This window comes from Dunckerocampus dactyliophorus, chromosome 14 (genome assembly GCF_027744805.1).
Source record: "Dunckerocampus dactyliophorus isolate RoL2022-P2 chromosome 14, RoL_Ddac_1.1, whole genome shotgun sequence".
NCBI classification, from domain to species: domain Eukaryota; kingdom Metazoa; phylum Chordata; class Actinopteri; order Syngnathiformes; family Syngnathidae; genus Dunckerocampus; species Dunckerocampus dactyliophorus.
Window position 1 is genome coordinate 8,326,201 of NC_072832.1, and position 15,888 is coordinate 8,342,088.

Sequence of the window (15,888 nt, forward strand, 5' to 3'; positions counted from 1 at the left end):
AGTGTGAGAGTGTTATGTTTTATTTAAGTCTAATATGTCTTATTTTCCATTATGTCCACTATATTGGGTAATACAAGTGTAAAGGTGACTGTAGGGGTGTTATTTCAAGTCTAGAGCTCTCTAATAATGTTAAAACCCACATTTAGAAGCTCGTAAACTGGTTTTCCTTGCTCTAATACGAAAATATTCCATTTATAAATAAGGAATTCTACTTTGTGGAAATTCACTTATCACGGTCGGGTCTGGAACCAATTAACTGTATTTCAGTATGTTGTCAACTTATCTGTCAGACAATGAGGAAATTTAAATATTGTGTAATGTAATTATCTTGAATTATATGTAATTATCTTTATGGCATCTATTTTGATTTCATGTGAAGTAGTCATCATTAGTATTTAGTATAGTATTTTCAAAGTTTACTGTTAGATTTGATATATGTTATGTTTTACAGTAAGAGGTAGTTAATTTTGACTTGTAACTTGCATGCTGAAAAAGTGTGTGCACCCCTGACATACGTTTACAGTGTACATGAATACTCACATTTATAAATGCATAAACTAAATATGTATATTCCCTATGTTTATATGAGAGATGATGTTTGGGATGTAGATGTTTGGGACTGCGCTGAAAAGGTGTGGGTACCCCTGGTCTAGGCTAAGCTGTCAAGATTGAGGGCAGCTTTCTCAAATTCAATTTTTGAGATGTCTGCACAGCAGTTGTAATTTACGGCAATGGCAGAGGCTCATAACTCTCTCATTTTTGTCACTTTTACTGTGTTAAAGCGGAGAAGGATGCTGAGACACTGAAAGAGTTGTTTATGAGCGCCAAAGAGAGCTTAATAAACACAGCAGACAGTTTGCACCATAGACAAAAGTCAGACAGATGGCCAGAGAGATGCAGCACAGCACATAGACGGTGTTGGGAGGCAAAAGAGCAGGAAGTGACAGAAGAACATGGTGATACAGAGTTTTAAAAAGGTACAGAGAGCAAGGAAAGTAATACAAAATTAAAAAAAGGGAAGGATTGTCCCAGTATTGCTGAGAGCTGCAGGGCTTTGTTAACTGAGAGATGGTCAGCAGGGAGATTTACAGGAGTGGTGCTGGTTTAGATGACAAAGTCTCCGGTCTTATTGCAGGGCAGTGGAATCATAAGATTTAACTGGCATTTCATGATGGCACATTTCTCTGAGGTTAAGTAGTTATGTGTGATATACTTTTAAGAAGGATATGACAGCTCTAACTAACACAAAGACCTCATAAGGTTTAGTGTTCATCCATATCGTTGTAAGCTGAAGTCATCACCTGCAGGCTCGGTGATAAAATAAAGGTTCAAAGTCTGGGTGAGCCACTTGGTTTTTATTATATTTTCATCCAAATTTGTGTTGATGTCTGACCTGTACGTTAGTTCTTATGTTGTAACATACTTTGAAGCAGGTAATGTACCAGACATAGTACAGAGCACCGTCCATTATTAAGATGTCAACACAGATACAGTCAGTGAGTCATTTTTGAACAACCATTATCTATTTATTTATATTTATATACAGCTTAGCCCAAAATTTGTCATGGACTATCCAAATTTGATTGATATTAATTTTCATTTGGTGAATGGGCTTGTCCTACTGTATAGTCGCCAGATGCATGTCGAGAAAAGCAAATAACCGCTGAGGTCTCTAATTAACACTGGGTCAATAAAAATTGGCATCAACAGTTGTGGCTGTAGGCAACCTCTGAATGTTGTTTTTATTAACTCCATAAGATGACAGTAGCTGCATTGGAAGTATCATGAATGATCAGCAGCCATCAACTTGATCAACCTCTGCATGCGCTTCAAAATTGTGGTTGTGCTACTCAGCTGTTAGTGTGAATGTGTTACACTTGCCGTAATGTTTAAAATGGACTCAGCAATGGTATTAATGCTGGCTGAGCTGTGTGCACCTTGCTACTATCCCAACATTGGTTCTGTTGTGCATTACACTTGTTAATAAATGATCATGTGGTCAAAAGTAGCTATGTTTTCTGCTCCACTTTCTCACAGTGTTTTCATATTTCTGAAACACCGTCCTTCCGATTATCACCTGCTTCCAATTAATATTTACAGTATTCAATGTTGTAATTCTATAGTTGATTATTCTATAATGTACCTTCAGAATGACATTGTGCCTAAAATACTGGCAATACTTCTTTGAAAATAGATTTTAAAAAAACAATGAAAATACTAGACTAGTAGAAACCCATTCACCAAATAAATACTTTTTTTTTTCAAAATGGCTACATGTGAATAATTATGGTCTCAACTGCGTTTAAAAGCACACAAGTCGTGGTGTCCAATTTTTTTGCACTGTGGAAACGTTGTCAGATCTAATCTGATTAAATTATGTTTGGAAATTGCATGCACCCTTGGTTCACTGCAGTGAATTCTGGGTAAGTCCTTGAAGCATTCACTTCAGGATTGCGGACTTACTGTGTGCATGAAGTGTGAAAAAGTCCACGAGAGAGCCCTGGAAGCACAAGCCATTTTACAGCACAGAGCCCTTGCGGACATATTGCACAGACAGACGTATAAAGCACACTGACTTCACTTGTTCACAAGTATGAACGCTGGTACTGGAAATAGGTCCAATCCAGAATGGATCCTCGGGGGATCAGAACAAGACCCAAAGTTCAACCTCATCAAACTCACTTCCTCTACCCTTTTCCAGTCACTCAGGTGAAACTCAATTTACTGTAGGTGCTGTGTTAGAACCCACTTTAGTGTAAACGGCACCACACTCACCCATTACCAAATAGCACTTTGTCATCTTTGCAGCGAAGTACAATGAGGACATGGTATGATAGCATGTAAAGCCCCTGTCATGCTGTATTGTCCAACACATTTAGCAGTGTCACTTTTCTGCTGACATGGGAATGTACATACACTCATGCACACACTAGACAGGCACTAAGGCACTTGTGAGTTGTGAAATAAGGTGTGACACAAGGGCCCATGGGCAACAGTGTGTGTGTCGCCGATTTTGGGGCCATGTGACATGAATGCCAACATCAAAACAAGTAAATGTCTTTACTTTGGTAAACATGCAGTCTTTTTTGGCCAACACAGATGGATTTTAGGCGATGTTCGCACTTACACCTGACGCGTTGTGAGGTTAACAAAAATCTCTTTACGCACCCTTAGTGTCTAAAAGGAGACATATTACGTAACTTTTTCCTCATATTAAAACAGTTCTGAGGTGTCTTAAGAAAATGTCTGTGACAGGCTACAGTCAAAACACCCCAAGGACCTTGAATTACAGCACACTTAAAATCCTCTCTACACAACCCTGTTCAGAGCAACTGGTTTAGAGGGCTGTCCTGTCTCATGCAAATAAGCCACTGCTCACCCCGCCCCATTCTACTTCGGTCGCAGTCAAATGTGACGTGCAGACCCTTGCAGGAAGTGATTAAGGAGTGACACAGAAAGAAGGGGTGTAGAGTGAAAGCAGCTTGGCGCATAAAATAAAAGTTTCAGCCCATGTCTTTCTTTCTACACAAGAAGGGGATTTACTCTGAAGTCAAGACATAACAGAACAATTGGAACAGCAGCCGTAGTTGCAATTTTGCCGGCCTCCATATATTGCCATGTGCATGCGTGTCTGTTTTCCTCATCTCTCGCCTCCAAACAGGTAGGAAGAGATTTCACTCTATGCATTAGTTCAGCACCTACTTTACATGCTCCATACGACAACAGCGAACAAAGTGAGCCCTCTTGTCAGTCATACAGTCGCTTTGTCTCTGTGGGGGGAGGCGGGGCCGCTAGCATACACACAGCAAAAGAGTGGAGCCTTGTTAGGAGCAAGGTAAACTAATGTAATAGAAATTAGGAGAGAAAAAGATGATTGCAAAGCCAAATGCCACAGCCCCCGTGTGACAATATTAATGAGCAATGAGAGCCCATCAACATGAACCTCTTGAGCCTCTTTCATACATGGATATAAATCCAATATGTATCCGATGCTACTGCAGTCTGAACATTCGGGTCGCGTATATTTGACCAAAAGGCATGTTTTGCCGTGTGAGAGTTGGGGAGAGGTACTCACAAATGTAAGCAAAAGTTCTTCTTCCTCCAAAAATGATTTTAAACATCTGTGTCAGTGAAGCGGCTCACATCAATGTCCAACAGCCCCTGGCTCTGACATCCACCTACATGCTCTTCAGAAGAGACATTGCAGCTTACTCACAAACTGCCAGAGCCAAAATTCTTGCCCTCTTCCTTCTTAATCTCGTACGTGAACTAATTTGGTTCAGAAAATGTTTTCTCCAATTGCACAACATTTTTTAAGTTGACATAAATGTGTCAGCACTAGATGCCATGTTTACCTCCGTAAACACACACATGCGCGTATGACGTTGTCTTTTGTACGCATGTACAGTCAAACCTGTCTTAGCGGCCACCTGTATAGAACGGCCACCTGCCTATAGCGGCCACTGAAAAAATCCTTCGCAGAAAATTTGCGTGTTATAGACCCTGTGTATAGCGGTCACCTGTCTAACGCGGCCAGCGGCCACCCATTTTGTATCCTTGGTCAATATCTGACCGCATATAGCGGCCAAAATGCCGACTCAAGCAGAAGCTTCATGCACGAAAAAGTTTTGTTTTTTAAGCAATGAAGCCGTCGTGTGTAGACTTTAATTACTGAGTCGTAGCTCAGTCACAATCATTCACAAGATCCACACAAGCTGTCAGTTGTTCCACATAAAAAAAAGCCGTCTTCTTTGGAGCTTGTTGCAGACAGTGACACCGTTTATTTCCTGGTGTGAGACCGGTCAATACTGTAATGCACCTTGTTGTGGGGAAGGGAGAGAGACTCATGTCGCACTTTAATCGCTTTATTAACAGCGGTTTATTAACCTAGTAGTTCTTTACAAGTTTTATCCGCAGTCCCACAGTGCCCTCTACTGGTCAACATGTAACAGTATAATTATATGTATCTGCAAACACAACAAGCTTCTAATCACAGACATGTTAATATGTGCGTGCACAAGCTTCTAATCACAGACATGTTAATATGTGCGTGCACAAATTCAAAATGGCCGCCAACCTGTCTATAACGGCCACCTGCCTATCGCGGCCACTTTTGCCGTTTCGCTTTAGTGGCCGCAATAGACAGGTTTGACTGTACGTCACTTCCCAAATGCATTGCTTTTACGTTACAAATTATACAAGTCACATTTTTTTGGTAATGTGAACAGCTACATCAAAATATTGGATTTTAACAAAAAAAAAAAATTGGGCATCGTACTCTGCAGTGTGAACATTATTGATGTCTTAAAGGGATTACTTTCTCTTATGTCTACTATGTTCTGTAACCTGAGTGTTATTTCATGTCTAGAGGGCTCTAATAAGGTAAAAAAAAAAAAAAAAAAAAACATATTTAGAAGGTCGTAAACAGGTTTTATATGCTAGGAATCCTACTTCATTGAAATTCAATTACAGGCGATAAATGAGGGATTACTGTACACTCCATCCACATCATGCAAAATACATTTTCAATCAAAAAGTCTGGGGTTGTTTTGATTTGAGAAAGTTAGTAGTTTTCTAAATATGCTGTTGCCGTTGGTTAACAAATGGTATCGTGTGTTGTGAATAATTTATCTCCTCTAGAAACAAAAAAATGAATACAATTCAATTACCATTTATCAAGACGTAAACAAAGTAAAAAGGACTTTGCATGTGGACAAAAGGTCAGAATGTATAGAAAAAGTTTCTTGTGCATGTTTCATAAGTATGAGCTTGTGCAGGGGAGACAAAAGCACAGCTGACAGTAGCAGCAGATTAGCGCTCACCAAGGAAACAACAGTGAAAAGTGTGTACTTCTACCTCTATTTATAGATCTGTGTGTGTGTTTCTGTGTTGGACAGTTGGGATGTGTCACCGTAAAGCCAAAACAGATTTTGCTTTTTTTCTAAACAGCTGGATGTATTTATTTGCCAGCCTTCCTTATCTGTCCTACGCATCTGTTTAGCTCACCGTCAGCTGCAGGTCATTCTGAAACACCCCATCCTCCCTCCACGCTGTCGCAGCAGACTGCTCACTGTAATTGGACCTGTTTTGGAAGATAACAGGAGAGATATAACTAGATCCGTTTGGCAGGTCATTTTGTCTCCGTGCAGTATGTTGCAATGATGCCAGTGCACTGACTGGCTGTGCTGTAACGACACAGGTGGTTAATTCACCAGAAAACAAAAACTAATAAATCACCAGTGTCCTGCAGTCTTTCCATTTGTTCCTCCTGGAGGCAAATTAATAAGGAGGATAGAGAATATCCACGTTTGCATTCAGTATAGGGAGCATGTACTTTGGGGCGGCATGGCTCAGGTGGTAGAGTCTCACAACCTGAAGGTTGCGGGTTCGATCCTCCGTCCTCCTGTGATCATGTCGAAGTATCCTTGGGCGAGATACTGAACCCCCAGTTGCTCCTAATGCTATGTCATCAGTAGGTAAATGTGCTAACAGTGTCAAAGTGCTCTGAGTGCCTCGGAGTTGGAAAAGCGCTATACAAGCGAAAGACCATTATATTATTGAACAAAAACACCTTTCAGCAACAACTCCAACACATATGCTGCTCTTCAAAAAAAAGTTAGAATCTTAACAAATGTAACTTTTTTTTCTCCAAGTTTCCATAGCAAAAGTGTTACAACGGGAATAATCTCTGCTCCATTGCAAGAGCCTCTGGCATAAACACAGACAAACAGAACCTCGTGCCAATAGTTTGCCTTGTCACCTGAAAGAAACGCTCACTGTTGGCTATCTGAACTCGCAAGTGCAAGAAACAAGTGAAAAGGTACACTGCTGTGGATTTATTAAAATCCCTCCTCCACATACTACGCTAAAAACTAAACTAAAACTAACTAAACTAATAAAAAAGTGAAGCGTTCCACACTGACAATACATAAAAAAGTACATGCCTCACATTTTAGCAACGCTTTCATTATATCTTCTCAGAGGACAATATTAACGAAATTACACTTGGATATACTTTAAAGTAGTCCTTGTACAGCTTGTATACTGTAATAGTATATACTGTATTTATTCTCTACAGTACTGAAATAGACTCAACACACAGTCATTATGGTCTAAATACTGTAGCTGGCAACACAAGTGAGTACGCCTCAGCGTGAACACGTTAACATTGTGTTCATTATTATCTAGGACAGCCTTAATCCTCTTGGGCATGGAATTCACCAGACATGTACAGGTTGTTACTGGAATCCTCTTCCAATACTCCATGATGACATCACTGGTGGATGTCAGACACATCCACCTTCCTTCGGCTGGATGATGCTGTGCAGGTGCTCGATTGGGTCCTGGTGACATATTTGGCCACTTCATCACCTTCATCTTCAGCTTCCTCAGCAAGGGAATTGTCATGTTGGAGGCGTGTTTGGGCTCCTTATCATGTTGGAATGTTTCCCAAGGGGAGGGGATTATGGTCCGTTTTAGAACGTCACCGTACATGTTGGAATGGATGTTTCCCTCAAAGCTCCCCGGGACCGGCAGCACTCATGCAGCCCTAGACGATGATGCTTGACTGTAGGCAAGACCCACTTACTGTATCTTGGTGCTCACTTGTGTTTCCAGCAATGTAAACAAAAATGGCTGTGTGTGAGGTGTTCTGCTGGACACTACTCCGTTTAGTGGGTTTCATTTCTACAGTACTATCCCTTGGGAAAATATACCAGGTTGACTTTGCTCATGATTGAATTTCAAAAAGAATTTGTGCATCGTATAAATAACAACAAAACTGGCCGAACCTGGGGCCAAAACTGTTTAAGTTATGCATAAATGACATCTGTAATGTCACACAAGACCTAAAGCTAGTATTATTTGCAGACGACACAACCGCATTCTGTTCTGAAGATAGCACACAAAGGCTAATAAAAATGCCAGACGAAATGACTATAGTAAAAAGATTACATTATCCCTGAACGTAAGTAAAACTAAAATAATGCTATTTGGTAACAGCAGAAAAGATACTTGTGTGCAAATACAAATAGATGGCGTGGACATTGACAAAGTGAATGAAAATAAGTATAATAGATGACAAAATGAGTTGGAAATCCCACATTAAAAACATTCTGGACCAAAAATCACTCCCTATTCTCTACTGTTCTCTCGTATTACCATATCTAACTTATTGTGCGGAGATATGGAGAAATAACTACAAAAGCAGACTTCACTCACTCACTGTACTACAAAAAAAGATCAATTAGGGTCATCCATAGGGCCGCTTATAGAGAACATACCAACCCCCTATTCCTAAAATCACAACTACTAAAATTTGTCGATCTGGTAAACTTTCAAACAGCTAAAAATTATGCATAAAGCAAAAAATAACATAATACGATTCTTTTCATCAAGAGAGAGGAAATGTGATCTTGGAAAAAAAATGGACTTAAAACACTTACAGTATACGCCCGCATAACGTTAATATACGCCCGCATAATGTTAATATACGCCCGCATAACTGTATGTGGAATCAAAGTATGGAACAGGTTGAGCGAAGAACTCAAACAATGACCCAATTCAAAAGACACTACAAGCAGTTGATGCTTAGAAAATGTAAGGAAGAAGAATCATGAACCACAGAGAGATATTATGCTAACCCATACGACAGCTGCACTTTGTGAGATTTCCAGCCATTTGTCCAGGCAGATCAATCAATCAATCAACACAAAAGGAAAATGGCACAAATGAGTTTCTTACGGTCCAAAAAAAAATACAGAGAAGAGCAGTTACAGTAAGCCAAAATAATATGAATCGATCATCCACATCCCTCATTGAGTGAATGGCCTAAAATCAGTCTGACCTCTTGCCTGACATTATCTGTGTTTATGGGCATTGCCTGTGCGTGTATGCTCGTGCCAATGTCCAGTGTTGATGTTGACGCAGGCCCCAAGGGTAATGTGGGTGAAGTTGAGGACAGACCTTTTAGTCTGCTCACTTTGGTAATTATTCAACACCAGTGTCAAAGGGGGTGCATACACACAAACTTCAAAAGAAGCTCATGTGCATTTAGGTACGGGGACAGTGCAGGGAGGAGGCAGCAGAGAGTGCGGGAGATTACTGTGCTGAGTGTGGAGTCGCTAGCTATTGACCAGCTAATAGGGCAGTGTGGGTGTGCGTGCGTGTATGTGTGTGTGTGTGTGTGTGTGTGTGTCATGGTCTGAGAATGCATAGGCCTACATTTCCCTGCTTAAGGCAAAGTCAAAGTTTAATTCAGGATAGAGATGGGCGATTTGGCGTAAAATCCATATTGCGATATACTGTACATTACAGACTCTTGGGATAACATTACAGTAAATATCACAATATACTCTTTAGCATATTCATATTCATTCTTTTGTTTTGTTATTGTTGTCGCAATTGTTGTTGTTGCTGTTGTCCTTGTCTCTCTCTGTATTGTCCCCCTCCTGTCCCCGCACTCCCCCCTCTGTTTTCGTTTCTCTTCTTCTCTATCCCTCACTGCTCCGGTCCGGCCGATCCAAATTTGCGTAACAACAAAACATCAAAGTCAAATAAATTCTGTAAAGGGGAAGAGTATCTCACACTTTTCCCTGGCAGAGCAAATCTGTTGAGCACGTAAGGGCATTTACATCAAAAATACTATTGTCCCTAATGGGACTACTAAGCACTACTGTTGGTGTGTTAAGGTCAGCATTCAAGTTTAAAAAGAACGTCACTCTGTGTGCTTCTGTCGATCTCGTGTCACACAATTTAAAACGTGACAAGATTTCTCGTTCAGAAAGAAACTGTCTCGTGGGTACTGGGCAAGGGATGACAATAAATAAATTCATCACACAATCAATGAAAATGAACTGGATTTTGCCAGCCTCAATATATTGCCATGTGCATGCGTGTCTGTTTTCCTCATCTCCTGCCTCCAATCAGGCACGAAGTTCTCTCTGTGCATTGGTTTCAGCACCTTGGCGCGTTTGTTCCATACAACAACGGCATAAATGGAGTGAGCTCTTTTGTCAGTCATACATTCTAAAGTTCAAATCTTGTCTCGTTCTTGTAGACCCAATCTCATGTATCATGTCATCTCGTGAACTGAGTGTCTCATGACCTAGTGGGGACGCTACATTACACTGATGATGCGTCGCAGCTTGTTGCTCTGAGTTTTGTGGGACACAGCTGGATTGCATCATCAACATGCATTACGGCGATAGGGCTAAATTTACATAATTTCTCTCTCTTATCGTTTCTATCTCCCATTCGTAATTCAGGTTTGTCGCTGGTTAGCCCACATCTCCTCTGGCAGACTTGAACACACCTTCCCACACACACACACACACACACTCTTGTGTATTAGTTGGGAGCACAGTAAGAACCTGAAAGAACATCAGACCTCCCAAATGGCAAAAACCAGTATTCCCACACACTCTGTGTTCCATCCTGAAGCTCATCTGTCCATGACATTAATGAAAGGAACAAGCGGGAGGCTTGGCATGCCTTAATCATGACTCACAGCTTTTGCGCTGCAATTGATGTCGTTCACCTGGCACACACGAGCAGATCCGCAGGGTGCCAAGGTGACCTTCGCATCCTCACCACCCCTTAGCCACTGAATGTTCTCTTTCTCATTTTCTCATCATCATATATCTCACATCCCACATGCGTGGCTCTGGGACAGATTATTGGATTATAGCCCTCCCTCTCTGCTGGACTCACACAAACCAGGACTTTTTTTTGTATTCTATCACCTTGCTGCCTTGCACTTTACCTCGACTGTCCTGTTTGTCCTGTCCATGCACCTTGGACGTTTTAGCCAAGACTGTACATGTATTTTCAATGCCGCCATTTTATTAGTGTATTTACTACAGCATCACACCAATTGTGCAACTTTACATTCCATCACGTCCAATTACTTTGCAAATTCAAGGTCAAACACAACATTAAGGTATAGTACAAATAGGTGCAAACAGAAATGGTTCTAGCAATGAGGTTCCACGCATGCGTACAAGGGAATATTTGATCATGCTCTGTAGCATCGCAGGGAGAAAACAGAAGAGGTGCAGTTGACTTCAAGTTTGGATCATGACAGGAAGAGGGAGAGATGGAAGAGACTTTGGAATTAGGTTCATTGTCGGGGCACCGATGCTAGCAGCCTCAATCGCACCGATTCAACTGCTCAGTGAGACGAAAACTTAAGTAATATTTAGATTAGATCTATTAGAAAAACACAAGTGAACCGAGTCAAACTTTATGTAAGTGCCTTGAAGCATGGGCTGGATGCAAAAGAATCATCTTCATGTTAAAAATAATGTTAAAAAAAGCACATAACATAGCACAAGAAAATGAGTCTATAGGAAATGAAATCCTGATTTAGCCAGGTTTATCTACATTTCATGTTTGGTTTCTTCTTGAGTTTGTCGTCATGTCTTCAGCGTATTTTGCTGGATGATAATTATCCCACAAATTATTGATGATAAACGACATTATTGTCAACATTACTTTGAGACCATTTTTTCATTCATGTAAGGATAATACAGGGTCAGGCAAAATGATCTGACACATTTGTAGGTTAAATAAAAGGCAAATAGAGTAAAGAAACAAGAAAGTGTTTTTATTTTCGATAAGTACATATAATGCTATTCTGTTTCATTATGTTTTAAAAATTAAATCAGTCAAATGGGATCCATTATTGTCCACACACTCAATGCAGATCCAGTAGCTCTGAAGTTGGTAACCCATAACAAGATGGTGTTTCGAGCTGGTACGGGATCATGTCTACCAAAATTGAAGTGCAAACGGAACGCTCATTGTGTTGCAGTTACACATTTGTTTGTTTTGATAAACGTTTCCACAATGAAAGCGCAATGCTCACCAGTCCAATTCATGGCAGCAACTGAAAAAGAAACGAAAAACAATGTCAGTATAAAGAAACAAAGCAAAATGGCATTACATGAAAAAAATGGCATTATATGTACTTTTCGAAAATAAAAACACTTTTTTGTTTCTTTACTTTATTTGCCTTTTATTTAACCTACAAATGTGTCAGATCATTTTGCCTGACCCTGTATCTGGCATCATAATGTGAGTACACGGTATCACAAGCACCTTTAATTTCTCAAAAGTATTTAACATTGTAATTGGAATGTCAAGCGCTTTTAAATAAAATAAATTAAACACACAAACAACATAATAAATTAAACCAACGAAGACGACAAAAAACTCTCAGCCTCTTTTAGGAAAAATTGCACTTAAATAAGAATTACAACCAATCACCTTATTTCTGATTTTGAATCAGTGTCGCTTTTGTTAGTGTCTAAATATTTGACCAAAAAAACGACAAAATAACCCGGGAATACTCTGATGGGAATACTCTGATGGGAATACTCTGTCAGCTCATTTGCATATGCACGTCCTTGATTCACTTTTATCAACAATGTGTGTGGAAGAGGCTGTTTACATTTAATAAGGTGTAACGTTTTGTCGGAGTTTGGTCAGTACATGTCTTGGATGCAGCAAAATGAGGTGTTACACTTTGGGAATCACGGCAGATGAAACGTAAGTTCCACCGTTTTTGTATTATTTATTATTATCTTTGTCGGAAACTTTTTCGTGTCACAAAATGACGAAGCGCAAATGGGCTGAAATTAACATCAGATCATGTTTTATACACAACAAGCACGAAGAAAGTATTCAATCGTGTAGCACACAACACACACAGTTAGCGAGTAGCAGCCCCGCCTCTCCCCAGTGGGACAAAGAGACTGAATGACTGACACTCAGTCAGGGTTCAGTCACTCCGTTTGTTCCCCTATAGAACCAACATGCTCAGGTGTTGAGACAAACGCAGCCTCTTGTCCTCCAGCCTGTTTGGTAGAGAGAGGAGGAACTCAAACAACGCATGCACATGTCAATATATCGAGGCCGGCAAAATTTTTGAGTTTGGTTTTACTTATCATGCGGTTAAGTGAGTTATTGATTGTTGCGTCAGGCCTACCTGTCCGCTGCTCACAGTTTACCAGAATCTCAACCTCTGCCCTCTGAAAGCCTGAAGCTCTAGATCAGGGGTGTCCAAACCTTTTCCCACTGAGGGCCATATATTGACAAATGAAAGGATGCAAGGGCCACTATGGTGTTTTGTAAAGCAACACATTGTGATAAGAAGTTATATATATTTCGAGAGAAAAAAAACAGCATCTCAGCTTTGTGATGTAAGTGGAAAAAGCATATTATTAGTATGAACTTTGGTCTTTGTTTGTCTTTTCCCCATTTTTGCTGTTATTTTTTTCCAAATATTTCAACTTTCTTCTTAAATAATCTTTGTAAATTTTCTTTGAGTAATATTATTTCTTTATTCCCATAATATTTGGACTTTATTCCCATATTAAAAACTTTTTCCCCAACCAAAGATTCTAAAAATTAAAACTTTATTTTTTGTTTGTTTGTCATAATATTACGTCTTTTAAAAATAACATTTTTTCTTTCATATTTCAACTCTATTCTACTAGAATGGCGTTTGTCCTCATAATATGACGAGTTTATTAAAAAAAAATCTGGACTTTATTCTTGTAAAATTACAGCTGTTTTTTTTTTTCCGCTTCTACTTTTGTTTTTTATTTTCCAACTATTTCCACTTTCTGCTTGTAAATTTTCTTCCTGTAATTGTGACTTTATTCCCGCAATATTTAGACTTTACTTTCTCTTTATTCTTTACTTTTTTCCGCAAGCTAATTTTCCGAAGATTACAATTTTATTCCTAGTTTTGTTTGTTTGTCATAATATTATGATAAATAAATATTATTTCAACTTTATGCTACTAAAAATGACAATATTTCCTCTGATAATATTACCATGTTATTGATGTAAAATTACAACTTTTTTCTCAAAAAATGTTGCCTTAACTTTTGTAGAATTACTGCTGATGCCTCCATTTTTGCTGATGTTGTTCTTTGGTTTTCTTGTCAAATTATACATTTTTAGAATGTGCCACGGGCCACAAATGGCCCCCCGGGCCGCACTTTGGATAGCCCTGCTCTGGGCCATAACCAGAATAGGTGCTGACATGCTGCACAACCCTCCTCCTCTTCCTCTCATCTGTGCACTACAAGTGTGTGTCCAAACACTCCAATTAGGACACGGCGGAGTGGTGGCATTTTCACGAGGCTGCGGGTTGATGGATGGTGGGGACATTTTACTTCATCCGGCGGCAATCACACATCACCTCATGTGTCACTTTGTTTGCCTCAGTTAGCAAAAGGTAAATGCTAACAAAAGAAAGAGAAGCTCATACAGTGGTAGAAACGGGTGAAAACTACCTCACTAAATAACATTGCTGTTGTGACATGCAGGTACAGTAATCCCTCCTTTATCACGGTTTGCTGGTTCCAGACCCGACCGTGATAAGTGAATTTCCAGAAAGTAGGATTCCTTATTAATAATTCAAATATTTTTGTATTTTGAGCATAGAAGATCTGTTTATGACCTTCTAAATATGTTTTTTAGCGTTATTAGAGCCCTTGAGACATGAAGTAACACCCCTATAGTCACCTTTACACTCCATGATCCAATTTGTATGATCCAATGTATGATCCAATTTAGTAGATATAAGAGAAATTAAGACACATAAGACATAATGTAAAGTCACACATGTAAGCAGTGACTTATTATCGTTCTTTTTATACTCAAGTACTGTAGAGCCACTGCAGTGGCTATGGTCTCATCAATGTAACGGTACTGACACCTAGTGACCAGTTTAGAATACCACATATCATCACGTCTGAATGTGTCTTTTAGCTATTTTTATGCTCGCAAATGCTTAATTTAAGCAAAACTATATGTCAAATTTGCTTAAATTTGTATATTTTTTTACTTATAATGGGTCGCTTTGAACCACAAAACAGCAATGATTTATTAATTAATTTATTTTTGAAAAACTGGCAGAGTGAAGCCGTGAAATTCGAAGCGCAAAATGGTGAGGTATTACTGTCATAGAAATTGTGATATAGTTTATATCAGGGGTTCTTCACTCGATCCACATTTTCCCATTGTCATTTAGCGGTTAATCAACAAATATACGTGATTCAAAAATGAAATCTTCATTTATGACATTTTTTAAATCTAAAGAGACATATTTACATCCACCATTTCCATTGAAGGGGGTACAATATTAAGAAACTGCAGAGGAACAATATAAATACATGTGAGCAGGTGTAAACTTTATTCTGAAAAAAAAGCACTGGGTTTTTTCTCCCTTCACAAAAATCCTCATTTTGATCCTATGGTCATTTTAGGACATTTTGGCTGTGTTGAATAAATATACAGTGGAACCTTGGTTAGCATCATTAATTTATTCCAGAAGGTCCGACCCTAACCGAAACGGATGTTAACTAAATCAATTTTTCCCATAAAAAATAATGGAAAAAAACAAAATTTGTGCCACAAGTCGTTTCCTTGAACTAGTCGAGAATGCACCATGAACACACCACAACCTATGCAGAAACAATGCGGGCGGTGCTTTTCAAAGCGTGTCTTATTCACATGAATTGGTTAACTTTTGCACCACGTCTTGGGGCAAGTCGTGGAGGAATTCTCAAGTCATTTCCGTAGTCTCTTGGATCTTCCTTGTGAATTTCTGTTAACAAGTTATCATGACGCCCAAAGCGATGTCTTCGAGTCAGCAGTTCCCTCTCCCACACTGTCTGTGCCTCCCTTTTTCCTAGTGTATGCCTCCTTCCTGCTCTTCCTGCATTTGTGTTCTGCAGCTGCGAGATAGCATAGACTTACCTTTCTTTTCTGCAATGAGAGCTTCTTCTCTGGAGTTCAACACCTTGTAGGTCCCTTGCAAGTAGAGGAATTAATGAAGCTAGGGGGGATGCTATGAATGCTGTTGCGTGGCGT

General features: G+C 39.5%; 1 protein-coding gene across 6 annotated transcripts in view; it reads left to right on the top strand.

Annotated features, from left to right (window-relative positions):
- The window catches only part of zgc:171482 (zinc finger protein), a 103,546-nt gene that overhangs the window by 84,205 nt on the left and 3,453 nt on the right, over positions 1 to 15,888 (top strand). The window lies entirely within an intron of this gene.